The following is a 27954-nucleotide window of genomic DNA, read 5'->3' on the forward strand; positions in this document are numbered from 1 at the left end:
AACACCGCCAGGCCTCGCCCCCCTGCTCCTTTATCTTGCAAGCTCTGGATGTTCAGCTTCCAATATCCTCTGCCCTGGGTCAGGGAATTGCCCACATTGAGCACACGGTGAGAGCTGTGTGATCGGAACAGTCCATTGGCACCACCCTGCACTGGGCTGTCGACGTGCTCTCCTTCACGGAAATCCGGTCAGTGCGACTCCTGGCCTGTCCCCGCAGAAAGGTGTATCCCCTCTGCGGCTGGTGTGAGCTCAGGTCAGAGGAATAGGAGGTTACTGCCCGCCCTCCACTGGTTCCACTGTGCAGAAACACGTCCTCTAAGCCGACCTCGCTATAGACCTGCACCAGGTAGTGCTCATCGTAGAAGAGTTTCCTCTAACGGTTGGGAAAACAGGACCAGCAGACCTCAGGCCGGTGCAACAATTGAAATCCCCCCTGACACCAAACACCGTGCAGTCTAGAAGAAGGGAGCCAGTTCCTTCATAGAACTTTCCTTTCATGCCTTAATTGGGGACCATACACACTAATATAGCAGTAACCAGTGCCATGGAGCACAAAGCCACCAGTAATGCCCTCCCTGGTCGGAGCTCCAGCCCCTTCTGTACTCACACCGCGAATGTGAAGAACAAGACTCCAACCCCATCATTCTTCCCTGGCCCAGAGGACCAGAGAGATGGGCCCTTCTTCCAATCACCCTCTGCCCATCAAGCTACCCTAGAGTTGTTAATGTGCATTTCCTGAACACCCACCATGTCCAAGCCCAGCTGCTCCAAGACACTGAACATCAAGTGCCTCCTCCTGGGCCCCCAACTCCCTTCCACATGGCCACTTTCACACATGCTCCTTCCCTGGCACTGCCCTCCCTCAGCTGCACAGAAGAGTTTTCATCCTCTCTACCTGCCTGTCACTGCCCAGCACCCCCTCTAGCACTCTCTTCCTGCCATATTGGGTCCACCAATAACTCACGTAGGAGAGACAGCTCCTGTCCCTCATTGTTAAATGTCAGGCCAGCCAATTAGGGGCAGAAGCCCACAATATATTTTCCTACTGCAGAGCCCAAGCTCAGGGACTCATCTTGGGTGCAGGGACCACTGTGCTCCCAGAAAACAAGCCACCACTGTGCAAAGAGAGATGACAGGGCCTGCCAAAGCCTGGGATTGAACCAGGGACCTTTAGAACTTCAGTCTAACGCTCTCCCAACCGAGCTACTTTGGCAGCTGTGTGGTAATATTTTGGCCTGTTGCTTCTCTGCCCGGGATGTTTTTGCAGCAGTTGCACACAAAAAGGACGTCATTGGGAGCGGCCCATGAAGACAAGATTCGCTTTTGCCTGCCTTGCTCAGCTTGACTTGCTGCCTCACCCTGTTCCTGCCCTAGTGCCCGGGCTGACCTGGTGGTGGAAGGGGACTGGGGGCCAGTGGCGCAGGGAGGAGGTTGAGCTGGACCCTGAGCTAGGCTAGACCCTGGCGGTGAGAGTCTGGCCACCACTTGCCGCCCCACCCTGTTGTCCTGGCTTCCCCCACTGGGTGTCATTTCGGGAGGGACGTGGGGCTTCTGCCTCCCCTCCCCGATTATCACACCGCAGAGGAGCGCGAACAGGAAAACGAACGGCTGCTCCACTCCCCCACCGGAGGAACCCGACACCCTTAGCTGCTTCCCCTGCTCCCCCCCAGCTGTGCTACTGAGTGGAAGCGTCCTGTGCCCAGCACACAGAGCTCGATTAATCAAAACCCTCTTCTGCCAGCACCAGGCCTCCTGCTTCTTACACTGGGCCTGCAAGCGAGGGGGCGGCTGGCACAGCGCCAAGAGTCTAACCTGTGAGGCAGGAGGCGGCTGACGCCCGCAGCCTGCTGGGGAGCTCCCAGAAGTTATTAAGGGACAGAGACTCCTCAATGCCCTTAGTAACAAGGGTTTGGGGGTCACCGAGGCCAGTAAGGGGGTCACTATGTTGGCCCTATAACCCTGGCTGTCAGGTCACTGTGCAGCTTTGATCTAGAGCTTGGATCCCAACAACTGACCAGAAGCCCACAGCCTCCCCCTGGGTCTGCCCCACCTGATTACTCCTTACAGGCCGACCTTACCCCCCTTCCAGCCCCGGATTCACCCCCTAATCATCCTACTGCCGCTCAGAGCCACAGCCATGGAGGTGCTGACAGAGGGAGGGGTGACTCTAGGGTGGGGTTCTTCTCTAACGATGGCTGGCAGAAAGGTGGTGCTCAGCTCTGTCAGCGACCTGCCCAGTTGCCTCGCTGCCAGGGGGTGCAGACATTTCTGTAAGGCCATTAAATAATGGGTATTTGGCTTCTGAGTGAATGTGAGGAATGTGCAATCCTGAGAGGGAATTTCCATCCTTCTTTTTACTGCTTTTCAGGGCCCCAGTGGCCTAGTGGATAAGGCATTTGCTTCCTAAGCCAGAAATTGTGGGTTCAAGTCCCATCTGGGGTGGAAAAACTCCTTCCTTCCTGTATATTGCAACAAAGCCTTGGTGGTATGTTCCCCAAGGAAGCTGGGAGACGTTTGAACCCAAAGTACTAGATCTTGGGAGCAATCCCCCAGAAACAGCATCTTTCACTTGACCAATGCTTTCTAGACCCATCAGTAGCAAACACTTAATACTAGTGTTTGTCTGAGAATAGAAGGAAGGGGAGTGTTTACTCCGACACCTCAGTGAGTGAAACAGACAGAAAGAGCAAGGCTGTCCTGATAAGAGAATGGATCTGTCTGGAGACAAAGCAGCCCCTGAGAATGAGCAACAGTGTGAAAAGAAGAACTTCAAATGTGTGTTTGGTGTTAGATAGGTTGGTCTGACAAATTTCAAGAAAAGACCAATGCTCGTAGACTGATGCAGACACTGGCTGCTTCTGATCTTTTACTGAGAGTTCATTGAGAAATATTTTCCTTAACTATGTTATGGAATATTAGGTGGGCTATGAAGGCACCATTCCTCCTGCTTTCGCCCTTCGAGACAACACGGCTACATGGCATGCGGCCAGTGCTCACCTTCCAGCCAACTGCTAGAGAAGACAACACAGACAGGGATGGCAGCAGGGCAGACTGGAGCTCCACGGAGATGGTGGGACCAGGTCTCATCAACGGGGAGGTGGCCACCCCAGCATGCACAAGGCTGAGCCAGCAAGTGTGGTGTGTGCTTCACTGTGCCCCTACTCACTGCACATGGTGGTGAAGGGCAGTTACTGAGTTTGGTTGGTCGGGCAAATTTAGGGCTTGGCTACACTTGCAGAGGTAGAGCACTGGGAGTTAAACCACAGCAGGGAAACCGCTGCCGTGTGTTCACACTGACAGCTGCAAGCGCACTGGAGTGGCCACATTAGCAGCTCTGGCAATGCCACAGAGAGCAGTGCACTGTGGTAACTATCCCTGTGTGCAAGTGGCTGCAACGTGCTTTTCAAATGGGGGGGCGGGGGTGGAGTGTGACAGGGAGTGTGTTGTGTGTACATGGGGGGACCGACAGTGTGTTTGGGGGGCTGAGAGTGTGTCAGCATGCTGTCTTGTGTGTTCGGACAGCAGCAGACCCCCACCTCCCCTCATACACACTCACAACAGCAGCAGCATTCCACACTAATGGTTGCTTTGTCCCAGAGCAGATAAGCAGCCGGCTGTCAGAAACGGAGCTTTGAAAGGGGATATCCGCATGCCTGCAGCCGATTTCAAAACAGTGACCAGAGTGGGCACTTGACTTCAGGGGATTATGGGACATTTCCTGAGGCCAAACACAGTGCAGTGATGCAACACATCATCCACACTGATGCCCAGGTATTTCAGCAGGGCTCAGCGAGCTTTATGCTTCTCATGGAGGTGGATTACCAGGAGCGCTCCACCTACAGAGCCCAGGCACTCCACGTACCTTGCCAGTGTGGACACCTCAGGCGTTAGGGCACCCGGGGCTGCTTTAATGCGCTCTAACTTGCAAGTGTAGCCAAGCCCCTAGACTATGTCACTTGTGTGACTTACTTGGGCTATTGTAATAAATACAATAGACGTGCAATGGTCAGAAATTGCACCAGCAGAGACGTATATTGCAGGGAAACTGTAAGGAAATTAAGAGTTTAAATTATCCTCCACATGTCCCACGTCCCACTAAAATGAATCCAACCCACAGGGCACATGGGCAGAAGTATCAGTGTCAGGATGCTACATTGTTAGCACAGTAAATGAAGCTGCAAAATAAATGATGTTTAAATGACCTCACTCTATTTTTTACAATCCGGTGTTAAGAGGTAATAGATACAGATGGACACCAGGCAGGGTCGCTTGGAGGATGAAGCCTTTATGCTTCCATCCCCCACCACTGTCAAGTTTTAGCCAATTAGGACAAGTCAGCAAATAATAACAACCTCAGGTGTCAGTAACTGCTACAGGTAGCAAAGTCCTACAGGGAGCAGTTTCTGGCACTACACCTGCGCAGCTCTGCTCCCCGGCTCTTCTCCGGCTCCTGCTCTCTCCTTAGCTCTGCCCCACTCTGGCCCAGGCAGTTCCAGCTCCCACGGAGGATGGGACCCCCTGGCCTGGTGACTCCCTCATTACACTGCCTGGCCTGTCAGTGCGGCTAACTTGGAGCTTTGGCCTCTCCCCATTGCCCCTGGGGACTGTCAGTCTCAGGGGCCTGATTTCCCATTGGCCCTTCCCCCTTCTATTGGGACTGGGAACTAGCCAACCAAAAACCCCACTAAGTTTTAAGGGGCCAACAGTCCCTTACTCAAGCCGGCCCCGTGAGGGTCACTGGTGTGCAGAGAAGACAGCATAAGCTGGTCCCATGGTGTAATGGGCCACACTCAGGACTCTGAATCCTACAATCTGAGTTCAAATCTCAGTGGGACCTTGTGGTAAAGCCCTGGAGCTCACACTGCTCCACTTCCTTGTTTCCAGCTCTGCAAGAGCCTTTTTTTCCCCTCCTGCTGGATGGGTCAGGGCTCTAGAACTGGCTACTAACACCTGAGGGTTGGGATTCTCACGGCTTCACCTGGTGCCCACAAGTCTGGCACTTGCCACTGTGCTTTCCCTCTTGCCCACCTGGCGCTTGAAAGAAGCAGGGCCAGGGCCAGGCTTCATAGTCAGGGCTGGGCAGGCGGAAGCCCAGCACCTCTCCTCCTCTGGGCACCTAGAGCAGAGGCGGCTGGTGCTGAGAGCTCCAAGGGAAGGCTTAAAAGCCACAGAGGTCAGGGCAAGAGGAGGGCAGGACCATGCCTATGTGTGGCCAGCAGACAGCCACAGGGCCAGCCTGCTCCCTGCTGTGCTGAACCCCACTGAAGGCCCCCCACAGGCCAGCATGCAGGGCGGCTGCTGATGCTCTGTGGCCAACATCAGAAGAGGGTAGGAAAGCAGGGCCAGCCCCCTGGTGGGGCCTTTTATGGTTCCCACTCCAGGTGCTCACTTTGGCAGTGGAGCTGTCCATTTTCTTTGGCAAGTCAGGAATGGCAAAGGCGAGACTGGAAGCCCCTGGGGCTCAGGTCCCAGCCTTTGTGACACCCAACCCCCAACTCCTTCCCGGGGCTCTAGCTGAAGCCAGAGCATTGGCCTGAGTGTCCAAGAAGAGGTTCCAGCTGTGAAGAAAGCAGGACTTGCAGCACAAAGTGAGCACAACCATGAGGGGACTCAAATCCTGAATCATCTGATCCACAGGGAGATGCCTTATCCTTTAGGCCACATGATGAGGGGGTCTAAGCTCTTCTTTGGAAAAGCCGGACACTGTGTTTCTCAGGTCATCTGCTGAGGGGGCCGAGACTCTCTGGGCACAAGAAGTCGAGTTCCCAGCGAGATGCCAGACTTAATTCTATGGAGCCAGGTGCAGGGTTTTGGCAGGGAGGCTCAGGCATGGGGGATTGGGGTGCAGCAGACGGACCGGCTGTCTATGTGTGGAGATTTAGTCGCACTGAGGCAGAGGAGGGAGGAGGAGTAGGAGGAATCCTGCTGACAGGCAGTGGCTGTGCAGAAAAAGAGGAGGGGTTCCTGGGACTTTTTTTGCCTCTCTTTTGCCTGCGTGCTCACTTTTGTAGTGAATGGTAAAGATGTTTTTCAGGTAGCTCAGTTGATAGCGCATCAGGCTCTTAATGTGAGGGTCTGGGGTTCAAGCCCCTGCTCCTGTCTAGGTGTTGCTGGCACATAGGCCCGAGGCGACAGCAACAGTGGTTCATTGCCCGGTGTGCTTCACTTCCAATAAACACACCAAGGTGGAGAAGCAAAACCAAGGTTTATTTGAGCCCAAATAAGGTGCAAGGGAGACATAGCAATCTCAAATCCTGCACACAGATACAAACAGCTCTCTCTCTTTATACATGATTTTAGCTAAGCATCTCTATTACCCCCCACTACCTACCCTTCCCTCTACTCACCCCCCTCCTCCCCGTCGCGTTCCCATACAGCAAGCACATTATAAAGACTTGGCAGCAAACATATTATCTCGTTAGTAACTTTTCTTGACCGGTCATTCTGTTTCACTCCCTTCAGCCAGGTGCAAGCAGGCTGTATAATTGCCTCCTGGTACTGATAACTAGTTGCCACACATTCCATTCTTTCCATCTGGCCTGTGGGGTTAATTAAAGTCTAAACATGGAAGCGGTTCGGGCAAGCAGAGGACTGATACAGGGAGCCTTCGTTGGCACTGTTGTTTTCCACCCCTCTGTCAACACTGGGCCATGCCTGGTGACACCAACATAGGTACCCAGCTTTTAAGTTGCTTTGTGTGCCAGAAGCCAAACTCTGTTCACAGCCACATGCAGATTCCCAGAAGCTGTGGCCATTTCCTGGAAAGGTTCCTTTCCTCAGGAATCAGGAGAGAGGCCTCATCCACAGGAGCAGGTGTAGAAAGCGCAGTCTCTGGCCCCCAGGAAGTGCTCTGGGGCCAGGTGCTGAGAAAGCCCAGAGGGGGAGCAGCAGAGATGGGGGGAAGGGAGAGAGAGAAGCAATGACAACAGAGTACAAGTGTAAAGGGGGCATCTGGTCTGGCTATTGTGGGGAACTTCCCTGGTTTATACACGACCCCGGTGGAATTGGCCAGTGGAAGGATCTGAGTCCCCACCCCCTTACCCAGAGGCTGCCTGACCTCGAGGACTGTTAGGATACAGAGATTCAGGCCAGTCTGCAAAGGCCTGTACTTTAAGAATTTAGGTGTATTTTTATCACTTAGCTAGCTATAAAGATATAAAAGAAAGAATAAAAAAATCACTGTCTGTCTGTGTAATGGCCTTCTCTTACTGTGACAGTCTGAGGCCTGGTTCTTCGGCTAAGCAGCAAAGGCAGCCATAAGCTGGGAAGTGTATGGTCACATCCTCACATTCCCAACTAGTCACACTGAAATAAGGTGCGATTGGGCTGTTAGGAATACAATCCTGCCCTGATATTCCATCACCTCCAGAGAAAGGGAAACGTAGTTTGGTAGCATCCTGTCTGCCAAGAACTCACTTATCAATAGACCCAGCTGGAAAACCCTTATGTCTGTATAGATGTAGTTGTGAAATCCTCCCTTCTGTATTATTTTGTATGTTTATTTGCATGGTCTCTGTCTGGGTCTGTGATTGTTTCTGTCTGCTGTATAATTAATTTTGTTGGGTGTAACCAGTGAAGGTGGTGGAATATAACCATGTTACAGTATATTAGCACTGGTTAGTCTAGAGGAGTGAGGGTGCCAGGCAGTGCGGCGGTCGGGGCCGCGTGCTGAGTGTCCCGCTGAAGCGGTGGCCGCCCCCCTTCTCTCTCCCCACTCCTCCCTTCCCCCAGACCGGGCGCGCACTCTGCAGCACAGGAGTCCACTGGCTCCGGCCACCCTGTGGGGTTTTTTGTTTTGTTTTGCCCCTGCTTTGCCGGCCGCGCTGTTGTTTGTCCCCCCATCCCCCTGCTTTGCTGCTCCATCCCCGCCGTTTTTGTGTTGTCCCCCCGAACTTTGCCACTCCAGCCGCACCGTGACCCCCGCTTTGTCGCTCCAGCCGCGCTGTATCCCCACTTTGCCGCTCCACCTGTGCCGTTTTTTCCCCCCTGTTTTGTTGCTCCGCTGGGCCCACCCCATTTTTTTTTGCTTGGGGCGGCAAAAAAGCCAGAGCCGGCCCTGCCCACACCTGACTCCTGCCATCTCTACCGGGGCCTGACAAGCTTTACTTGTGTTTGGATTCTGCAAAGCAGAGGAGCAGGTGACGTTTTCCTTGCAAGTTGTGTGTGAGTCAATCTTTGGACAGGTCTGCACTACACAGTTGTTTCAGCAGAATTATATTGCTCTTGTGTGTGAAAAACACACTATGCTCCCTTGGTCGGCAGCTTGTGGCTGGTGTACACACTGCAATGCCACATTTGGTGACAAAACTGCCCTGTTTTGCTGACAAACTAAAACAACTTTGATGAGCGGTCTAGAGCTTTTTGCAGCAAACTTAAAGTGACAGAGTGTCACTGTAGATGCTGCTGTTCATTATATCACCATAACTGGCCTCCTCCAGTATCCCACAATGCCCGCCGTGAACTCGCCTGCCCTGAATTCCTGCTACAGAGCCATGGGCCCCTCCCCTTTCATCGCTCTGGGAAGTTCTGACAGCTGAGCCTGCTGCTCTGCTCCGGCAGCCAGGAGCAAATCACTGCCGTGGATGCTGCTCTCTCCCGCACTGTGAACACAGAACAGGGTGGTGGGAACTTCCTTACATGGTGGGGGGGGGGCACCGGCATCCGAACTGTGACACCCCCATGACACCCCTTCCCTCGAGGAGGCTCTTACCTTCTAAACAGGGACGGCTGTTTTCTAGTAAAATCACTAAAAGGGAAGGAGAAAACTCGAAAGAGGTTCCTCCTGGCGCTCACGTCCATGAACCCGAATACTCTCTCAGTCCTCAAAGAGAGACCTGGAGAAGGAGACTTGCTGAAGCAAAGCCACAGGGGTCTCGGAGGTTTCCCTGGCCCCTCGTCCCTGTCCTGCCTGGCTCATGTCAGCATCTCTCTGTGAGGTCACCAACTCCCCACCACCTTTGACCAATAGTCTGAGGTCCTGCAAAAGGCCTTTGTGATGTCACTGCCACACCCCTCCCTTGCTGTGCTAATGTCCTGCCCCTGGCCAGGCACTTTGGAGGTTTGAGCTACTCCCTGTGGATCACCCCACTCAAGGAGCGTTCGTTCTAGGCAGCAAGCCGGCTAGACAGGAAAACATCAGACGCTGCTCCCAATGTTACACTCAGTTTTTCAGAAATTAGTCGACTTTATGGCCAGAAGAGACCATTAGAGCATCTAATCTGACCCCCTGCATATCACACGCCTCCTGTATGACACAATAGCTACTTTTGGGGCAAACACATTCCAGAAAGGCAGCTAGTCTTCATTAAATGACATCAAGAGATGAAGAATCCACCACTTTCCTTGGTAGCTTGTTCCTGTGGTGAATCATCCTCGCTGTTGAATATTTGTGCCTTAGTTGTAATATGAATTTGTCTCTTTTCACCTTCCAGCTATTGGGTCTTGTTATGCCTTTCTCTGCGAGATTAAAGAGCCCTTTCATACCCAATCTTTTCTCTCCATTAAGGCACTTCAACACTTCAATTGAGTCACTTTTCATTCATGAAGGACCCCCCGCCGCCGAATTGCCGCTGAAGACCCAGAGTGGAAGAATCTCCGGAGGCCCGGACCCCACGAGAGTTTTCCAGAGCTCCCAGAGTTAGTGAAGGACCCCGCTCCAGGAGCCCCAAAAAACTCTTGTGGGGGCCCCTGCGGGGACCAGGGCAAATTGCCCCACTTACTCCACCATCTGGGCGGTCCTGATGGGACCTGGAGCTACTGTTATTTCAGGAGTCCTGTGAGACCCTCAGCTGGTTGGTTTTCACTCTGCTCTTTGGGACTCTCTCTCCTCCTCCCTCTCTGCTGCTCTCCTCCCCTAGACATTGAACCCAGCCCTTGCTGCTGCCAACACCAACTGGCAGAAGGGCCTATAAGTCCCCTGCCTGAGGGGAGGCCAATGCATGTGGTCGGCCATAAGCAATATGATATTTTCTGTCTTATTCTCTAGCCCTTTCTTAATGATTCCCAAGATTCTCTTTGCTTTTTTGCCCGTTGCACACTGAGTGGATGTTTTCAGAGAACTATCCGCAGTGACTCCAAACTCCCTCACTTGAGTGGCAACAGCTATTTTTGGCCTCGTCATTTTATATGTATAGTTGGGATTATGTTTTCCAATGTGCATCACTTTGCATTTATCAACAAATCTGTCATTTTGTTGCCCTTTCACCCAGTTTTGTGAGATCTTTTAGTAACTCTTCGCAGGCTGCTTTGGACTTAACTTTCCTGAGTAGTTTTGGATCATCTGCAAATTTTGCCACCTCGCTGTTTACCCCTTTTTCCAGATCATTTATGAATATGTTGAATAGCACTTGTCCCAGACCCCTGGGGGACACCACTATTGACCTCTCTCCATTTTGAAAACTGACCATTTATTTCTACCTTGTAACCAGTTATTTACCCATGAGAGGACCTTCCCTCTCCTCCCATGAGAGTGTAATAGAGCAGAATAGGGCTTCCTTGGGAGGGGGCGTGAATTGAGAATATATCAGGGGGTTGTGCACATTTACTGTCCTGGTGAAAAAGTGTGTCTGATACTCAGTCTTTGCTGCTCCTGCCGGCTGTGACTGCTGAGGACATTTTCCTTCCCTGCTCCAGGGTCTCTCTTCGGCCAGATTCTCAGCAAGTCAGGCCCCCTGCAGACTATGGCAGAGCAGTTTGGTAATAGGCTGCAGGACTCACCACATAAGAATGTAGCTGCTGTAGCACCTTGACTGTCCATGGGCCAAATCCTGCAGCCCTGGATAACCTCCCACTGATGGCAATGGGAATTGAGCCTTTGTAACTAGCTGCTGGTACCTGAGGTCTCAGCTAAGGATTAAACTGGTGGCAAACACAGCTTCAGCCAGAGCAGTGAAGGATGTAAGTGAAAGAGCAAAGCTGGCCTTGGGGAGCTGCTGCAGTCCCATCACCACAGCTGGAAGGGAGAAGAGGAAAAACTCCCTAAAGTGCTGGGAGCAGCCCCGAGAAAAGGAAGTTTGTCAGTGAGATCAGTCGCAATAACTATGAAATGACAGAGTGTTTTCTCCTCTGTGCCGACATGGCTGAATTGTGTTACTTTACTGTGAGAATAAGCTTTAAAATATCCTGCTCTAATTTCAGGATGGGTCTGTAACTATAATTGGTCTCTGTGGGAAGTGGCCTCTAGATAGTGATCTTTGGGCAGAACTGGCTGAAGAGCCTTCCTACTCACCAGGAGATCCTGGCTTGACCTGCCAGTTCTTCCTTGCTGAACCTGGCTTTTCTGTCAGGCTCCTTTCTTTTATTTCTTCTCATGAAAAGAAAAGACCTCACTACACAATCCTTGTAAGAGCTTGTTCAAGACACAGAGACCCTTCCTTGCAGCTAAGTCTTGGAAAGTGTTAAATGGTAAGTCTGGAGCTGATGGAAAGGTTACCATGACTCAGAGTTGAGCTGAAGCTGCTGTGACTGAAACACAGAGCACTAATCAGTATCTGATCACAGCAGCTTGTGGGAGAAGCGCATGTTAGAAGCCCTCTGTCAGCTCAGCTGTGGCTTTCTGTGCACTGAGCCAGCCTGCTCAAGGTCTGCAAGTCTTGAGGGAAATGGGGAACATTTTTACTTTGGAATTTGAAGGTGTAGTCTTGGACCATCAAGTGGAGTGGTTGCAAGTGGCCTGCTAGGGAAGGCACCATGGCTTAGTAGGCTAAAGCACCTGTCTAGTAAACAGGAGATCCTGGGTTCAACTCCCAGTGGTGCCTTGTTCTATAGCTTTTGTCTCCTCTGCTCACATTTTCCTGTGTCTTCCTAGGAAACAGAAGAGACCTCCCTTGACAATCCAAGTAATTGCTTGTGAAGGAAAAGGCTTCTTTCCAACAGAGCATTGGAGAGAATCAAATCCTCAGTCTGGAGTTGATGAAAAGGCTATTGGCATTGGCAAGGAGGTTGCTCCGGCTGCAATTTGCTGTGACAGGAGACCCTGTGTTGTGCGGCCATGCAATTCACTGGGGATATCTGTGCACAGAGCCCCTTCTAGAGGGTTCTCTGCAGGGCTTGCAGGAAATGGAGAATTACTGTCCTTTCACTTTTCATGTTATTGTTGATGAAAAATGGAGCAGTTAGGGGAGAAGTCCCAGAGCGTGGCACCATGGCAGAGCTTGCCAAGAGAGCTGCTGGATAAAGAGCAGATTCAGGATCCAGCATCCAGTGCTGCCTTGCTGAACGTGCCTCCTCTTGTCCCTTTTTGATCAATCTTTTTTGTTAATGGAGAAGCTCGACTCTGGCTAGCCATACAAATGCTTGCAAACGAAACGGGTCTTTTTGCTGACAACTGTCAAAAGGAGGCTTTGGATAAACATGGAAACAAGGTCAAGGTCACTGTAACTCATCTTGCATGTGCAGCTGTTGAAGCTACAAGGCAGAGCACTAAGCACAGTATTACCACGGCTGGTCACAGCTGGATCTCTGTGTGGTGGGATCCGTGGGGTACAATCCCAAACTGTGGAACTGCTCTGTTCTCTTATCTCTCCAGCCTGGGCTGTGTCTTACAATGCTGCACTAGTGACAAGCAGCAAAACCCCCTCCATGTGCTGTGATTACTCAGCCACCAACATGCAGCAATGCACCCAACTAAGTTGCATGAATGCTCTATAAGCCACTCCTCAATTATACATAGAGAGACACCAGCATATCTCCCCAGCCCTCAGCCTTGCACCTCAGAAATGTACCATCTCACACTGCTCAAAACCTCTTGAAAAGTGCAAGCTCATTAATTAATTCACCACTTCCTCAAAAAGAAAGTGAACATGCACCAGCCTTTTTAATCTGAGCAGCTTTCCCAAGCACTTTGGACAATTTCACAAGTAAGTATAAAACATTAAAATAAGTTTATTAACTACAGAAAGATAGATTGTAAGTGATTATAAGTGTTAGGCAGAGAGGTCAAAGTTGGTTACATAAATGAAAATAGAATCTTAGTGTGACATTTTAGACCTTTGGGGGAGCGGCTGTAACCCCCATATTCCTCATTTTCATATAATCGTGATCTTACATATAGAGCATGACTTGTAAGGTATCAGGGGAAAGGATATGATCTGCTGAAAGTCATTTCTCTACCCATAGATGTATACCATTCATGCATATGAAGTTATGAGAATTGTGTAGTATGGTTGTCACTATGCTGTAAGCAGTGATGAGCTGCCAAAATATTAACAACCGGTTCCCTCCTTCTCACCTCACGAGGGGGTCGTGCCCCCGGGAGGTCATGCCCCATCCAACCCCCCATGTTTTTGACACCCCCCCAGGAGCCCTGACCCATCCCCCCCTTTCCCTGTCCCCTGACTGCCCTTTGCAGCCCCATCCAACCCCTCCTCTCATTCTTGATGGCCCCCCGGGACCCCTGCCCCATCCAACCACCCCTTCTCTCTGTCCCTGAGTGCCCCCACCACCTCATCCAACCCCTGCTCCTTCCTGATTGCCCCCTGGGATCCTTGCCCCCATTCAATCCCCCTGTTCCCTGCCCTCTGACCGCCCTGACCCCTATCCACCCCCCCACAACCCAGCGAATACCCCCTCCCTGCTCCCTGCCCCCTTACCACTCTGCCGGGACCTCAACCGGCCCTGTGGGGCCCGACTCCCCGGGCCGGGCCGGCACCGGGGCCAGAGCCGCTCCGCCGGCACCGGGGCTGGAGCTGCGGGGCCCGACTCCCCGGGCCGGGCCCGAGCTGGGGGTGCTTGGCTGGGACCAGGCTGGGGCACTTGGCCAGGGCCAGAGGGAACTATTCCGCCCCCGCACCCAGCTTACCTGCCTGCTGCTTTTTTCTGGCTTCCCGTGAACATTTGATTCGTGGGAAGCAGAGAAAAAGGAGGGCGGAGCATTGAGGGGAGAGGGGGGGATGAGCTGGAGCCAGGCAGACAGCTGCCTGAGCCGTTGTTAAATTTAAAAGCTTTTTAGAACCGGTTGTCCTGGAACCACCGGTTCTAAAAAGGCTTCTAAATTTAACAACCGGTTCTTGTGAATGGGTGTGAACTGGCTGGAGCTCACCACTGGCTGTAAGTTGGGGGAATCAGCCATCACCTGTATGAGACCACACAGGGGAAATTGCTCAACCTTGCTTGGAAAGACACATGTTGCTGGGCCCCCTCATCCAACTGAAGTCTTCAGTGTCCCAGTGACCCAAGGTGTGTGCACAGAATGGGGATGGTGTATGTGTGGGTGGGTGGATGGACGGATGAATTGATTTCTGCATGTGTTTGTGTGGTTTTCTGCAAGGGTTTTGTGTGTGTGGGGGGGTGTTATTACAGCTCTGGGGGTTGTGTTTGTGGCTGTGCAAATGTGTGTGTGTGTTCATGTGGCTGGATTTGTGCATGTGTTTGCATCTGTTAGTAGTTGTGTTGATGTTGGCTGGATTATGTGGGTGTTTGTGTATATTAGCAATTGTGTGTGTGTGTGGCTGGATTCATGCATGTGTTCGTGTATGTTTGCAATTGTGTGTGTGTGTATGTGTGTGCATGCTCAGCTGCCCTCTGCCGGTGCAACAACCGTTTCTCTATATGTCACAGCCCCCATACCGTCGACCCCGGTGGTGATTTCCCCATCTTACAAGGGCTGGCTGGCCTGACACTTAACCACTCTGTGGAGTGTGGTGGGGGCTGCAGCTCACCCCCTGTGGGGCAGGAGGGCCCAGGTGCGGGGTGCTGGGCTCCGATGCACCTGGAGAGCAGCTCAGGTGAGGTGGGGCAGGGCATGTGGTGTCCGTTCTGTGTTGCCTGGTGCTGGGCCGTTGCACAATCCCCAGCCACGCCGCACAGCGCGCCCCGAGAGGGGGCAGGGGGCCAAGCAGATGATCCAGCACGAGGGGGAGAGGATGTGTGGTTTGGGGGAGGAAAAGCCTTGGACTGCACTGGGGGAGCGCAGAGCAGGGGTGACACCCCAGAAACCTGCAGCAAAGGGATGGACAGGTGGGGTGGATGGATAGAAGAGGCAGCGGGACTAAAATCTAAAAGGGGAGTGTGGGGTCTAGTGGTCAGAGCGGGGGGGGGGGGTTGGTGGTCAGAATTCCTGGGTTCTATCTCCAGCCCTGGGTGGGGAGTGGGGTCCAGTGGTTAGAGTGTGTGTCGGGGGGGGAGCCAGGACTCCTGGGTTCTCTCCCTGGCTCTGACTCTCGTGCAATCCCGCGGCAGTTACCCAACTCGCCAGCATGTGGGAGCGAGGGGCTGGAGCCGGGTTGTGACACAGCCCAGAGTCCTGTGCTGCCCCTTTGTTACCCAACCCAGGGCAGGGTGGGGGGTGGCCTGGGAGACCCGCTAAGAAAGGCACTTCTGGTGGGTCTGTGTGTGGGTCACGCTGCCCCCTGCTGGATAGACCCCCTCTAGGTCAGAACCAGTCTCAGCCCGGGTCAGACCCTGGGAGCCCAGCCCCCTCTGTCGCCACGGCCATGTCTATTGGTCTCCTGGAAAGGTCCATTCTCATTGGTAGCTGTCCACTGGCAGTGAGTTCCACAGGCCTCGGCACACACTGTGTGGGGCAGGAGGTCCTTGTGTTGGGAGCAGTGGGAGTGAACTGTGTGCGGTTGTGTCTCTGAGCACGATTCTGAATAGTCTGGTGTGTGTGTGTATGTGATTGTGAGTGTGGCTGGGGGTGTGATTGTTTCTCTCTTTGGGGGTTGGGCTAGCATGCCCCTCTGGGTGTGTTGTGTGTGTGTGTTGGGATCAAGGAGACGCGGAGTCAAGAGGTTTGTTAAGCAGGCGTCCCGAGCTCTCTTGAGCTGGGTTTTTATTAGTAATTAGATCAAAGAGCATGAGATCATAGTTACTTGTGACATATTGATTGGTTCACCCATAGCCATCTCCCCTTGTGCAATATATCATGAATGGTGAAGGGACTACGTGAGCTATCAGAGGGCCTACGTGCGCTATTGCCTAGTCTATGCTTAATCAATAACCTGAGCATTGCTTTACCTTAAGCCAGGAGTAAATGTAATAAACACGTGTGTGGTTTGCCAGCACAGCATGTTCCACTACATGTGTGTTCTTGGGACTGAGAGTCACTTTCTGCGTCAATGTGTGTGTGTGTGTGTCAGTTGCTGCAGGATACAAAATCCTGCAAAGCCGCCACCCCCCCCCCCCACACACACACAGAGCGGGGCTCAGCCCCACCAGCAGGGGGCAGCAGGGACACACACGTCTCTCCTGGGCCAGCTTGGACAATTTCCCATCACGACCCGGCACAGTGCTGGTGCCCCCACACGGGGGTGGGCAGTGACTGGGTGGAGTGGGGGGCAGATGTGCTGGATTCAGAAGGAAGCACTTTGGGAAAATCAGTCACGGCCCTTAGCAGAGCTGGGACACAGACCCAGTGACCCCTGCACCACCCTGGGAGGGGAGTGGGGTCGAGTGGTCAGAGCAGGAGGGGGCTGGGCACCAGGACCCCTGGGTTCTATCCCTGGCTCTGGGAGTGGAGGGGGTCTAGAGCAGGGGGACTGGGAGCCAGGACTCCTGGGTTCCATAGGGGAGACTGTTTTTTCTTGTGCTTCCCTCCCTAGAGATCCCAGCCCAGCCCCGTAGTGGAGAGTGAGTGGGAGCGGGGGCAAGTTGCTCTCCCACTTCAGAAACATGATACAACCACCTCCCCCCATGGGCTGTGACATCATGGACCTCCCCCTCCCCCAGGAAGACAGTAGAAGCCCCGCCCACCAGAGAAGGGGGCGGGTCTAGTTGCACCCACAACAATCCCACTCATGGTTGCAAAGAAACCCCCACAAACCACTGGTAGGACAGGATCTGCTGCTTTCTTTTCACCATGAGCTGCTCCCCGCCAGGCACCACACCCCAGTCACACGCCCTTGGTCACTATGTAGCTCAGTGGCAATCACTGCCCCGAAGTGACTCCGGCGCAGGCACCCACAGCACGAACTCCCCACACCGGATTCTGTCCACACGCAGAGAATTCTCTCCGCCGGGCTCCTTCGGTTCCTCTCGCTGCTCCCCGTCCTGCCGCCAGACACTGCTCATCTGCATAGCCCCGCCCATGGACACGTGACACCTTCTGTCTTTTTGGTCTCCAGTGAATGAGTCGCCCGCGGGGAGTGAGCCCGTCACCGCACGTCACAGCCCCAGCGCACGTCACAGCCGCCGGGCGGGGATTGTCTGTGAGCCCCGCGCTGGGGGCGGGGCTTCAGGGAGAGACCCAGCCCCATAGACAGCCTGGGGCAGGGAGATATTGGGGGAAGGGATGAGGGGAGAAGGGGGGAGGGAGAGACCCAGCCCCATAGACCTGTAGGGGCAGGGAGATATTGGGGTCAGGAGGGGAGAAGGGGGATTGGCAGAGACCCAGCCTGGGGTGCAGGAGAAATGGGGTGGGGTGGAGGGAGATATGTCGGGTGGGGGTGGGGTGTGTGAAATGTTGGTCCAGGGAAACTGAGTCACTCCCAGGACATCGTGTGCAGGGGAGAGCACAGGGGCAGGGAGAGAGCCCCAGCCCCACAGAGCCCCAGAGGGATATTGGGGGCAGGGGAGGGGATGGAGGGGGGAGAGACCCAGCCCCATAGACCCCTAGAGGCAGCGGGATATGGGGGGGCAGGAGAGGGGATGGCAGAGGAGACACCCATCTCCATAGACCCCTAGAGGCAGGAAATGAGGAGAAGGGGGAGGAGGGATCCAGCCCTATAGACCTGTAGGGGCAGGGAGATATTGGGGGTAGGAGGGGAGAAGGGGGGTTGGCAGAGACCCAGCCCGGGGTGCAGGGGAAATGGGGTGGTTTGAAGGGAACTGGGGAAGAGAAGACACGCATTGGGGGACACACCTTGGGACAGGGAAACTGACTCACTCCCAATACATGCGGAGCAGGGCAGGGCGGAGGCAGATCATGCTGGTCCCAGGGTAATTTCAGGGGGTTCTGATTCCCCACTCAGCCGGGGGGCTCCCCTCTGGGCTGAGGAGCCCTGGGGTGGGGCGGGTGCAGGGGCTGTGTGTGTGTGTCAGGCTGGGGGAGCTGCCTGGGCAGAGGGGCTGGAACCAGGGGCGGCTCCAGGCACCAGCACCCCAAGCGCGTGGTTGGGGGGCAAGCTGCAGGGGGCGGCTCTGCTGGTCACCGCGAGGGCAGCAGGCACCCCAACCCCTCCCCCACTCTACCCCCCTCGCCCCACTCCCCTCCCAGAGCGGGGGAGAACCCAGGAGTCCTGGCTCCCTGACCTGCCCCTCCCCCACTCTACCCCCCTCGCCCCACTCCCCTCTCAGAGCTGGGGAGAGAACCCAGGAGTCCTGGCTCCCTGACCTGCCCCTCCCCCACTCTACTCCCCTCGCCCTACTACCCTCCCAGAGCCGGGGAGAGAACCCAGGAGTCCTAGCCCTGCCCCTCCCCCACTCTATCCCCCTAACCCCCCTCCCCTCCCAGAGCTGGGGGGAACCCAGGAGTCCTGGCTCCCAGCCCCGCCCCCGAGTGGGGAGAGAGGAGGCCAGGGGAGAAGCAGGCGTGGGGGGGCGCTGGGGGCGCGGCGCGGTGGGGGGGGGGCGGGGCAGGGCCGGACAAGGCCGAGACCCCGGGAAACGCGAGTTCGCGTCAGGAGCCGGTGTGGGGCGGGGCGGGGATGAGGAGTTGCGCTGGGGGGGAAGGTGTCAGGTTGACCCAGGGACCCGCCCTCACCTGGGCTGGAGAGCACGGAGGCGCCCCGGGGCAGGCTGGGAGTTGTAGTTCCTGGCTCGTCTCAGAGCGGAAGTGACTGAGCGGAAGGGCTCAGACAACGCCGCCTCCCGGTGCACTCTGGGAAGCGTAGTTCTCTCTCTCTCTCACACACACGCGGCCTCTATTGGAGGAGGGGCCGTAACTCGTCACTTCGCCGCGCCCCTCCCCGCTCCCTGATTGGCGGAGAGAGCGCGGGACAGAGACTCGGCGCGTGGGGAGGCCCGGTTCCCTCGCCCGAGCCGCTGCCCCGGGCGCGCGCTGCGGCCGTTGGGATTCGAATCCTGCTGGCGGCCGGGGGGGGTCTGCGCGGCTCAGTCCCCGCGGGGGCGGGGACGTGGCTCGGCGGGCAGCCGGCGGGCGGGGCCGGTCAGTGGCGGCTCCGCACGGGGGCCGGGGCTCAGACCTCAGTTCCAGGCGCCAGGCCCAGCCCCTGCCCCGGGCCCAGCGGGGGATCCAGGCGGGGGGGGGCGCAGGGCAGAGGCAGCGCGGAGTGAAAGGGCGTCACCCCCAGCTGGGCCTGGGGGCAGCAGCGGGGGCTGAGCTGCCTGGGAGCAGCCCCACAAGCGGCAGCCTGGGGCCGCGGGGCCCCTCAGACCCCCCCAACCTGCCCCCGCAGTGTCCCCCCCCCGCTGTGACCCTCCCGCCCCCGGCGTCCCCTCCCCCACCGTGTCCGCTCTGCCCGGCCTGTCCCTTCGACCCCCTTCCTCAGCGCCCCGACCCCCTGCCCTCCTCCCCATCCCTGTCCTCAGCACCCCGCCCCCTTCTTCCTCCTCCCCTCAGTGCCCCGACCTCCTCCTCCCGCCCCACCCCTTCCTCAGCGCCCCACCCCCTTCCTCCTCCTCCCCCATCCCTGTCCTCAGCACCCCACTCCTCCACCTCCTCCCCATCCCTGTCCTCAGCGCCCTGCCCCCAGCGCCCCGACCTCCTCCTCCCGCCCCACCCCGACATCCCCTCCCCGTCCTCAGCATCCCACCCCCGCCTCCTCCCCATCCCTGTCCTCAGCACCCCCGCCCCTTCTTCCTCCTCCCCTCAGTGCCCCGACCTCCTCCTCCCGCCCCACCCCCTTCCTCAGCGCCCCACCCCCTTCCTCCTCCTCCCCCATCCCTGTCCTCAGCACCCTCCTCCTCCTCCCCCATCCCTGTCCTCAGCGCCCCACCCCCTTCCTCCTCCTCCCCCATCCCTGTCCTCAGCACCTCCTCCACCTCCTCCCCATCCCTGTCCTCAGCACCCTGCCCCCAGCGCCCGACCTCCTCCTCCCGCCCCACCCCCGACATCCCCCTCCCGTCCTCAGCATCCCACCCCCGCCTCCTCCCCATCCCTGTCCTCAGCACCCCGCCCCCTTCTTCCTCCTCCCCTCAGTGCCCCGACCTCCTCCTCCCGCCCCACCCCTTCCTCAGCGCCCCACCCCCTTCCTCCTCCTCCCCCATCCCTGTCCTCAGCACCCCACTCCTCCACCTCCTCCCCATCCCTGTCCTCAGCACCCTGCCCCCAGCGCCCCGACCTCCTCCTCCCGCCCCACCCCCAACATCCCCTCCCCGTCCTCAGCATCCCACCCCCGCCTCCTCCCCATCCCTGTCCTCAGCACCCCGCCCCCGCCTCCGCCCCTCAGCGCCCCAACCTCCTCCTCCGCCCCACCCCGACATTGTCCTCCCCTCCCGTCCTCAGCACCCCACCCCCTCCTCCTCCCCATCCCTGTCCTCAGCACCCCGCCCCCGCCTCCTCCCCCAGAGCCCCGACCTCCTCCTCCTGCCCCACCCCGACATCCTCCTCCCCCTCCACTCCCCGTCCTCAGCACCCCTCCTCCTCCCCATCCCTGTCCTCAGCACCCTGCCCCCGCCTCCTCCCCTCAGCGCCCGACCTCCTCCTCCCGTCCCACCCCGACATCCTCCTCCCCTCCCCGTCCTCAGCACCTCACCCCCGCCTCCTCCCCTCAGCGCCCCGACCTCCTCCTCCCGTCCCACCCCGACATCCTCCTCCCCTCCCCGTCCTCAGCACCTCACCCCCCTCCTCCTCCCCCATCCCTGTCCTCAGAACCCCGGCCCCCGCCTCCTCCCCATCCCTGTCCTCAGCACCCTGCCCCCTCAGCGCCCCGACCTCCTCCTCCGCCCCACCCCGACATCCTTCTCCCCCCTCCCGTCCTCAGCACCCCACCCCCTTCCTCCTCCTCCCCCATCCCTGTCCTCAGCACCCTGCCCCCGCCTCCTCCCCCAGCACCCCGACCTCCTCCTCCTGCCCCACCCCGACATCCTCCTCCCCGTCCTCAGCACCCCCACCCGCCTCCTCCCCATCCTCAGCTCCTCGACCCGCCCTGCTCCTCCTCCTCCGTCCCTGTCCTCAGCACCCTGCCCCCGCCTCCTCCCCCAGCGCCCCGACCTCCTCCTCCCGCCCCACCCCGACATCCTCCTCCCCGTCCTCAGCACCCCACCCCCTTCCTCCTCCTCCCCCAACCCTGTCCTCAGCACCCCGCCCCCGCCCCCGCCTCCTCCCCATCCCTGTCCTCAGCACCCCGCCCCCGCCTCCTACCCCCAGCACCCGACCTCCTCCTCCCGCCCCACCCCCGACATCCTCCTCCCCTCCCCGTCCTCAGCACCCCACCCCTTCCTCCTCCTCCCCATCCCTGTCCTCAGCACCTCCCCTCCCCTCCCCAGCGCCCCGACCTCCTCCTCCCCCTCCCCAGCACCCCACCCCCTTCCTCCTCCTCCCCCAACCCTGTCCTCAGCACCCTGCCCCCTTCCCCTCCCCCAGCACCCCGACCTCCTCCTCCCGCCCCACCCCGACATCCTCCTCCCCCTCCCCGTCCTCAGCGCCCCACCCCCTTCCTCCTCCTCCCCATCCCTGTCCTCAGCACCCTCCCCTCCCCTCAGCACCCCTCCCGCCTCCTCCCCATCCTCAGCACCCCGCCCCCTTCCTCCTCCTCCCCATCCTCAGCACTCCGACCCTCCTCCCCTCTGTAGGGCCCCGACAGCCCCTTCAAGCCCCCAACCTGCCCCTCCGTGTCTCCCCTTCTGTTGTGACCCTCTCGCCAGCCCCATCCCCATCTGTGGGGATCCCTCAGCCCCCAGCATCCCCTCCCCCATCCTGTACAATCTGCCGGGCCATTCCCTTTGCCGCCGCTGCCCTCCTCCTCCCCTGTCCTCAGTGCCCCATCCCCCTTCCTCCTGCCCTCCCCGTCCTCAGCGCCCTGCCCCTAATTGATTCTAACCCATTTCTCCATTGCTGGGCCCCACTTTCCCATCCCCCCCACTCCCCCAGTCCATCCCCAGGGTGTGAGGTTTCTCATCTCCAATCTCTGCTACCCCCAAACCTGCCGGGTTCCCTTTTTCAGCCACTGTGGGGCCCTCCAACCCGCCCCCACCCATCCACTCTGGGCTCTAAATCCCACATTCCCACAATGCACCTTGGTAACCCCACCCTCCTCTATCCCTAATCCCCCTAGTCCCTTTCCTTGGGTCCTCCTGGACACCCCAACCCACAGTCCGGCCCCCACATACATCCCAGTCACTCATCACACGCTGAGCTAGTCATTCAGGGGCCCCCACAGCCCCCCAAACTCCTCCATCCATGAGTCCCGTGGGCCTGTGGCTGGGAAGGTGGGGGAAGCTCCCACTTTGGCTGGGCTGGGTGTGGGTGTTAATCTTTTCCTGGCTTGTGGGTGCTGAGCTCACAAAGGGTTTTTGCTCCCTCGGGGTGGGGGGTGGTTTTGGCCGAAGGTGACGTGGTTTGGTAGCCCTGTGGATGCTGCGTGGTGTCTGGAATGGGGCGTGTGTTCCCATCATGCCCCTTCCCCTCTGCCTGCAGAGCTGAGCACAGACAGGTCTGAGGAGCAGAGCAGGAGCTCTGGGAAGGAGAAGAGCAATATGAAGATGGAGTCTAAGAGGAGGCCAGGTGACTTCTGTGGAGGGAGACATGCTGGACAGCACCAAGGATTGGGGAGACAACAAGGTGTGAGCCCAGGGCTCAGATTTCTAATTGTAGCTGTGATGGCAGAATGGGAGGAGGGTTGAAGCCGGAGCCCTGGGTGCGGGAGTAGAGAGAAGAGGAGCCTCGCCACCATTGCTTTTTCTTTTGTGTTGTGTTTCATACCAAGGGAAAAGAAGTCGTGGGGACGGAGTCCAGCCCCGAAGTGAGATGGAAAGTGAGCGAGAGCAGTGACAGGGTGAATCCTGTTGATGCCAGGCAAGACCTGCCCAGCTGGGATGAGAGTAGCTGTCTCTATCGGTGAGAGAAGTATCTGGTTTGGGGAGGGCTCTGGTCACAGCCCCCCTGGCTCCAGGCAGGGACGTCCCGTTACCTGGGTGTGGGTTTCTGGACTAGCTGTGGCTTCAAGGGAGATGATGTTGCCATTTGCGGGGGCTGATCATCTCTCTGGCCAGGAGTGGTGTGTGCTCCCTAGCAGAAAGTTGGATCCATGAGGGTGACTCCCTGTTCTGAGTTTCTTTCTTTCTCCAAGGTTTCTCTCTCTGTGTTGGCCAACTTACACTCAAACTCTCTCTCTCCTTTCATGGACACCTGTCATGTTCAGTTGCCTGCATCCTCTTCCTCTGCTCCCCCTCCCCCAGTCCCCTATGGGCTCAGCTGGGTCTATCTGCCCACGGGCAAGGTCTCTGCCATACTGGGAAGGATGTGTCCTGCCTGCCAGGATAAGGGGGTTGCTCCTCCCTCCCCCTATCTTCAGGGAGACCTCATTGCTGTAACTGGGTCACAGCATGAGTGGCCGGTCATGTCTTTGGGGCTGTGGGGGCTGAGACTCAGACTACGTCTACACTACCCGCCGTATCGGCGGGTAGCGATCGATTTTTCAGGGATCGATATATCGCGTCTCATCTAGACGCGATATATCGATCCCCGAACGCGCTTCTATCGATTCCGGAACTCCACCGCCGCGAACGGCGGTGGCGGCGTCGACATGGAGAGCCCCGGACATCGATACCGCGCCGTGAGGACGGGTAAGTTATCGATATAAGATACTTCGACTTCAGCTACGTTATTCACATAGCTGAAGTTGCGTATCTTATATCGATTTTTCCCCTTAGTGTAGACCAGCCCTGAGAGGAGTGGGCTCGCAGTCATGGCTTTGGGCACAGGATTAGAGATGCCCAGAACCCCCCTTATCACCCGATAGGTCCATTACTGCATCACCCAAAAGCCTCGCTCAGGGTCCACTATGCCTCCTTGTGCTGGGCACTGCAGGGCCAATCAGAGGGACAGCAGGATGCATGAGGAAATAGATGTGTGTGTGAGGCAGATGGGTGGGGGGGGGTGGCATACATTGGGGATGGATGGGAGGTTGAGAGTTTGACGGACAGCGGGACAGATGGAGAGCTGCAGGGACAGATGGTGAGATCAGAGGCTGGACTTTTGATGGGTTCAGCTGTCATCTCCTGCCCGCATCTGCCCGTCTGACTCTGCCCCTGTCTCTCGCAGGCAGCACTCAGCAGAGTCTGGCCCTGTCGTTACACTGGTGCCTACATCCAGCGCACACCTGTGTGTTATGTGCTCCTGGAGAGCTCAGGCAGGGACAAGCGTGCGGCTCACGGCTGCTGAACCAGCTACTCCAAAGCCTGCCACAGATCTCCCCCTCCTTGGGCAGCAAGACCCTGGCCGGGGGGCAGGGCTGCCCGGGGGGGGCAAGAGGGGCAATTTGCCCCAGGCCCCGAGCCCCACAGGGGCCCCCACCAGAGTTTTTCGGGGCCCCCGGAGCGGGGTCCTTCACTCCCTCCGGGGGGCCTGGAAAACTCTTGCGGGGCCGGGCGCAGGAGCTTCTTCACTCCCGGTCTTTGCCGGTGGGGGGTCCTTCCTCTCCGGGGCGGAAGGACCCCCCGCTGGCGAATTACCGCCGAAGATGGAGCGGGACCCGCCGCCGAAGTTCAGCTCGGTCTTCGGCGGTAATTCGGCGGTGGGGGGCCCTTCCCTTCCGGGACCCGCCGCCGAAGTGCCCTGAAGACGCGGGGCGGGGGCCCCCGTCCACCGAATTACCGCCGAAGACCGGGCTGCACTTCGGCGGCGGGTCCGGCTTCGGCGGTAATTTGGCGGCGGGGGGGGGGGTCCGCCGCGGGTCTTCGGGGCACTTCGGTGGCGGGTCCCAGAACGGAAGGGCCCCCCGCCGCCGAAGACCCCAGGCCCCCAGAATCCTCTGGGCGGCCCTGGCCGGGGGGTTCCCTGTCCCTCCTCGCTGCCTGCTCAGCACAGAGACCGAGGTCACCTGACTTTGCCCAGCCTCTAGCTGGAGCTGCTCCAGCCCCGAATTGCTGGTATCCAGCCTGGCCGGAGTTGGTGCGATGTCCTAGCGGAGTCCATTCCTTCTCCCCGGTAGATGACAATTTTCCCCACTGTAGTTAGTTGCTCTTTCTCTGATTCCCCATAGCCCCTCCCCAGTGATAGTGACCCCTGCTGGCCAGGCACGGGAGTGTCCTGTAGGTGCCTTCTTGTAGGAGCAGTGACTCCTGGTGGTGAGGGGCAGCAATGCCTGGCATGTATCCCCCTAGCATTGCTGCAGCGACCCCTGGTGGCCACTGAGGGCAGTTGCCTATGTGACCCCACCACTGCCATTGCGCCTGTGAGCGCTGGTGGGTAGGTGAGGCAGGGCCCTGTATGTATATCAGCCATTGGGGCAGTGCCCTCTGCGTATCCCACTCTCATCTTGGTGACTCGTGTTGTCCCAGTGGGGCAGTCCCCTGCGTGTATTTACTCCCCCCAACCCCTGCATTGGGCCAGTGACCACTGGTAACCAGAGGAGTCAGTGCCTGAGGTGTGTTCTTCACCTCCCCCAAGGTGGCAGGGTGCCTGGGTGGCCGTGTCAGCCAGTGCCCTGGGTATCTTCCAACCCCTCTGTGGCAGTGAGCCCTGCTCCTGGTGTGTGTCACTCCCCCACTAGGGATGTGCACTGGTGGCCAAGTATGGCAGTGCCCTGTGTGTAGCCCCCTCCCTCCCCCCTGCAGGGTGACCAGATAGAAAGTGTGAAGAATCGGGACGGGGTGGAGGGTAATAGGCACCTACATAAGAAAAAGCCCCGAATATTGGGACTGTCCCTATTAAATTGGGACATCTGGTCACCCTATCCCCTCTACCTCTGTTCCAGGTATGGCAGGCACTGATCCCTGGCATCCCCGTGGGGCAATACCCTCTGTATATCCCCCAATTGGGGCAGTGACCCCTGCTGGTCAGGTGGGGCAGTGCCCTGTGTGTGTGTGTGTGTGTGTGTGTGTCCCCTATTTAGGTAGTGACCCCTGGTGGCTAAGTGAGGCAGTGGCCTTTGATTTCCTCTTCTCTCCCCAGCCCCCTCTCTCTCTGGGGTAGGGCCCCCAGTTGGGGCACTACCCCATGTGTATCTCTACTAATTGGAGCAGTGACCTCCCCGTGGTGTGGCAGTGCCCTATTGGTATCTCCCTCCCCCTCTCCCCACACCATTGTGGTAGTGGCCATTTCAGGCAGTGGCCTATCATCCCCCGCCCCCCACCACCATTGCAGCAGTGCCCCCTGGTGGCCATGTGCAGCAGTGCCCTGCATGTATCCCCCCCAACCATTGCTGCAGTGACCCCAGGTGCCCAGTTTGAGTAGTAGCCTGTGTGTACCTCACCTCTTGGGGCAGTAATGTGTGGGGCCAGCTAAGACAGTGCACAGTCTGGTGACCACGTAGAGCAATGGCCTGTATGTACCATCTCCTCTGGAGCAGTGACCACTGGTGTCTTGGTGCTAAGATGCAGCCACCTCTGGGGTACATGGTGGGGCTGTTTACAGGCCAATGGGGACAGGCCCCCGGTTCCAGGAAGTAGGGGAATGTCTGGTGTTTGGGGCAGAGCGTTCCACCTTCTACTGAACTGTGATGCTCTGAGCACCTTTCCCCTGCATGAAGAAGACCCTGTGTGGCTCCAAAGCTGGTCCAGTAACAGGTATCACCTCACCTGCCTTGTCTCCCTGGTATTCTGGCCAGTGTCCAACTTCCCCTTCGCTGTTGGTCCTCAAACCTCCTCCAAGCAACCCCCCCCCAGTCCCTTAAGCTGCCAAACTTCCCCTGGAGCCCAACCCTGGCAGGGGGGCACCCCACCTGAAAACCCTACGGACCATGGGAGTGGTCGTGTCCACTGCCTCCATCTCCCACCAGCCAGGACAGGCCCCCCTGCACCTGGGAGTGGTCGTGTCTCCTGCTTCCATTTCCTGACAGCCGCTGCCAGGCCCGGCCCAGACTTCCCGTTTCTGGTGCGAGTCCGGAAGCAGATGCTGCCATGAGGCGGTGCTGGGAAGGGTGGTGCTGGTGTCAGGAGAAAGCAGGAGGAGCAGGTGGGGTCTGTGCTACTGCGGGGAGGTGCTGCCCTTGCTGTGAAAAGGCCCCGCCCTTAGGGGAGATGTCATCTCCCTGCCCTGCCACGCTCTGCACCAGCCCCTGCTTGTCACGGGAGCAGGGCTGGCTCCAGGCACCAGTGTAGCAAGCAGGTGCTTGGAGCAGCCAATTCAAAGGGGCGGCCCGTCCGGTATCGGGGCAGCACGGCTGGGTCTTGGGCGGAAATTCGGCGGCGGGTCCCTCATTCCCTGTCTTAGTCTTTGAGCTGCCGCCGAATTGCTGCCAAAGAGGAAGGGAGGGAGGACTCGCCGCCGAACTGCCGCAGAAGCAGCAGTGTGGTTGAGCTGCCGACGAAGAGCCACAGCTTGTCCTTTTCCCCCCTCCTGCTTGGGGCAGCAGAAAAGCTGGAGCTGGCCCTGCACAGGAGGAGCAGGCTCTAGTCTGCGGAGCTGCAGCAGGGAACGTGCAGCCCAACGCCTGTCAGGCACCCCTGTTCTCCATGCCCCTAATCCCTGCTGCCCGCCCCCATCAGTTAGAGAACAGGAGGCAACTTAACTTCTGCTCCCTGTTCCCGTTGGGGCTCTAACAGAGCGCGAACCGGAGCCACTTAACTTCCACTTGCTGTTCCCGGTGGGACTCTAACAGAGCGCAGACCGGAGCAACTTAACTTCCAATCCCTGTTCCCTTTATAGACGCACAGTCAGAGCTCTCACAGGCTGGGCAGCAAGGAGCTGATGCCGTTTTTCTCACCCCAGTGGATATTGCAGCCCTTAGTATAGAGGTTTGTTCTTTAAACATGGGGTCAATCTCCTGTGGGGTTGGGCCACAGGAGAGCCCCATGCCCCTTCCTGTGCTTCTAACCCTGCACTGTTCACCCTGCGTCTTCCCCCACGCCCCTAACCCTGTGTCCCCCTCTGGCACCCCTAACCTCTGCACCCCTACCCCTGTGCTCCCCCCTGCACTCCCTCCAGCACCCCTAACCCCTACATCCCCAACCTCT

General features: G+C 57.7%; 1 protein-coding gene and 2 non-coding genes across 3 annotated transcripts in view; 2 read left to right on the top strand and 1 right to left on the bottom strand.

Annotated features, from left to right (window-relative positions):
- LOC120375609 (zinc finger protein 850-like) overlaps positions 1-27954 on the top strand; it is a gene marked incomplete at both ends in the record, with an annotated part of 390939 nt that overhangs the window by 260532 nt on the left and 102453 nt on the right. The window lies entirely within an intron of this gene.
- Positions 1141-1213, bottom strand: TRNAF-GAA. The gene has a single exon. It is a non-coding gene; the product is annotated as a tRNA-Phe (tRNA).
- TRNAT-AGU lies at positions 11683-11756 on the top strand. The gene has a single exon. It is a non-coding gene; the product is annotated as a tRNA-Thr (tRNA).

Source organism: Mauremys reevesii, linkage group 12, assembly GCF_016161935.1.
Source record: "Mauremys reevesii isolate NIE-2019 linkage group 12, ASM1616193v1, whole genome shotgun sequence".
In the NCBI taxonomy this organism is placed as follows: domain Eukaryota; kingdom Metazoa; phylum Chordata; order Testudines; family Geoemydidae; genus Mauremys; species Mauremys reevesii.